Source organism: Rhinopithecus bieti, unplaced genomic scaffold, assembly GCF_001698545.2.
Source record: "Rhinopithecus bieti isolate Rb0 unplaced genomic scaffold, ASM169854v2 repeat_2235, whole genome shotgun sequence".
Taxonomy (NCBI): Eukaryota; Metazoa; Chordata; class Mammalia; order Primates; family Cercopithecidae; genus Rhinopithecus; species Rhinopithecus bieti.
Genome location: NW_016831568.1, coordinates 1 through 2854, shown reverse-complemented (window position 1 = coordinate 2854; position 2854 = coordinate 1). Strand labels below are relative to the sequence as shown.

Genomic DNA, 2854 nt, shown 5'->3' with positions numbered 1-2854 from the left:
GGAGAGAGGGGTGGGGCTAATGCCCACTGCCCCTGCCCACAGGACATCCAGAAGAAGCGTCAGAACAAAGACCTAACGGAGCTCCAGGCCCTCATCGACAGCCACTTTGAGGCCCAGAAGGAGGAAGAGGAGCTGATTGCTCTCAAGGACAGAATCATGAGTGGGGCAGTTCAGGTTGCCACAGGGGCTGGTGGGCACCCTTGGAGGAGCTGGGGGCAGGGCTGAGCAGACCCCTTTCTCTGGCCGTAGGAGAAGCACCGTGCAGAGAGCAGAGCAGCAGAGGTTTCTTGCAAAGAAGGAGAGGGAGCGCCAGAACAGAGTAGTGATCTGTTCTGCCTCATCAGCTGATGAGCCCCAGGCCCTGATAAATGCAGGGTGCTGAGGCCTTCCTCCTCCTGGGGTTCCCATTGTCATTGGCCAAAGATCAGAGCCACTGACCAAGGACCCCACGCCCTGCAGAAACCCTTGCAAGAGAATAAATCCTGGCCTAGACCTGGAACTTCCTTCCAGGCAGTTCTAAACTTAGGGTGGGTCTTTAAAGCCTGCCCAGAAAGCACAGCACTCCCTTCATCCCTGAGTGTCTTGGGGACAGGGTCTCCAATGGAGAAAAGGGTCAGAAAGGAGGAGGAGGTCGCCATGAGGAGGACAGAGAACGACCTGAAGAAGAAGAAGTTTCTGTCTTCCATGGGAGCCAAATACAGCAGCTATCTGGCCAAGGTGCATACCGCTGCTGGGAGCACGGTGGCAGTCTTCACCCTGGGCTACGCCCTGCACTGTCTTGAGACTGAGCCCCTCTCTTTGGGCTTGTCCCCTACAGGCTGACCAGAAGGGAGGCGAGAAACAGATGGGAAACAGAAGATTCTTGCTGAGAGATGCAAGCCACTCAACGTCAACCACCTCAGTGAAGACAAAGTGAGGTGAGGGGTGGGTATTGCAGGGGTCAGCCCCAGGGGGTGGCCCTGCAGGGGCTGGTGACTGCTCCCCAGGTTGCCAAGGGCCGTGCTCCTCGGTGGCTGGAGGACTCCAGGGGCCTGCCCCTGTCTTTGAGGCTTATTCAGCGAAGCCTCACCACTTCTTCTGCCCCAAGGCCAAGGAGCTCTGGGGGACCCTGCACCAGCTGGAGACCGGTAAGTTCAAGTTTGGGGAGAAGATGAAACACCAGAAATATGATGTGAGTCCCGGCATCTCTGGCCCCGGGGCCCTAGCAGCTTTCACCCACCAGCCAGGGCAGCCACCTCCCTGCGTCCCTACCAAACACTAGACCTGCCCACCTCAGGGCCCTGGGCCCTGAGGCCCACACAGGCTGTTGCCACTGACCTCTGGCTGAGGCTACTCTCCTGCTGGGGACTGTGGCCAGAGCCCATCCTCCTGGCTGGCCACGCAGCACCCTGAGTGATGACCCGGCCCCTGTGAGCGGCCTTGGTCATCCCTGCCATGATGACTATCATGGCGGGGCAGCCATGGCCGAGTGGACTCAGGGTCCATTTTTGAAGCCCTTTAAGCTCATAGAAAGTCCCCATCAACACCGAGCTCAGCTCCGGGGCACCGAGTCCGTCTGGTGTAGGGCATCCTTTCCACAGAGCCTCCTCCACAAACCCAGACTCTGGCTTCCACCAGGGCCCCAGACACCTGCTTCCTCAGGGCAGGCAGAGGGGCGACACACTGCACCCCGTAGCTGCGAAAGGGGGCATGGCACTGTGACCCTCTGGGATGGAGAAGAACCACCGTCCCATGCAGGCACCATTGCTGCAGGCCAAGCTGGGGCTCAGGAAGGCAGCCTGCCCGGGCAGCCGCAGGGGCTGGGGTACAACATGGGAGCTAGGATGGAGGCTGAGCTGCTTCCCACCCTCCCAAACACCAGTATGGGCTCTAGGGGACAGGGGCAAATCTGAGGGTGATCTGTGTGCTCAGGGCAAATGCAGACACTCCAGCATCACCATCAAGGCCACGATATCCACCCTCCAGCACCACCCAGGGCCCCAGGGAGGGCAGCTGTGCCCACAGGGCCTGTGCTTCACCCAGGTGCAGCGGGTACGGGGTGACCAGTCCAAGCCAGGCCAGCCCAGGTCATGCTGCGGCCACGGCCTGGGCACTGTGCTCCAGCTCTGGGAGCCCTGGTCATTCCCTTCATGTGATGGGGGATCCCAGGCCTGCCCCAGCGTCCCTGTGAATGTGAAGTGACCCCCAAAGGGACAGGCTTTGCCCCTGCTCTCAGGCCTGCATGCCCCACACTCTACTCCCACACAAACTCACCCGAAAGCACTTGAGGATCTGGGGTCTACCAAAGGCTTTGTGGGGAGGTGGAGGAAGGAGCCCCACTGTGAGACATCTCCATGTCCCCAGAGCTCCTCTGACACTGACAGTTGCTCTCTTCATTGGTTTGTATGTTTGTATAAAGTGCCCAGAACGGTGCCCAGCACACAGGAGGTGTGAGTCGTCATCATCACTGCTGTCATCGTCGTCACCGCTGTCACTGTCTTTCGGTTCTCTTTCCCAGGTGGCCTCTCAGGATCCCTCTTCTTGCCTCCAGTGACCTGGGGCCCTTCATGTCAGAACAGATGTGTCCTGCGATGCTCCGCACGTGAAACAGTAAGACCCTATAAATGAAAAAATGTATTTTCCCCCATGGGGTTTAGTTTTTGTTTGTTTGTTTGTTTTTCTTCTTTTTGAGACAGAGTCTCGCTCTGTTGCCCAGGTTGGAGTATAGTGTTGCAATCTCGGCTCACTGCAACCTCCACTTCCCAGGTTCAAGTGATTCTCCTGCCTCAGCCTCCCGAGTCGCTGGGATTACAGGTGCCCGCCACCATGCCCGGCTAATTTTTTGTGTTTTTAGTAGAGACAGAATTTCAACACG

At 58.2% G+C, this 2854-nt stretch overlaps 1 long non-coding RNA gene across 1 annotated transcript; it reads left to right on the top strand.

Annotated features, from left to right (window-relative positions):
* The first annotated feature begins 6 nt into the window (after positions 1 to 6).
* Positions 7 to 2676, top strand: LOC108524525 (uncharacterized). The gene is made up of 3 exons (XR_001884075.1): positions 7 to 717; positions 818 to 917; positions 2498 to 2676. It is a non-coding gene; the product is annotated as an uncharacterized LOC108524525 (long non-coding RNA).
* Positions 2677 to 2854: the final 178 nt, after the last annotated feature.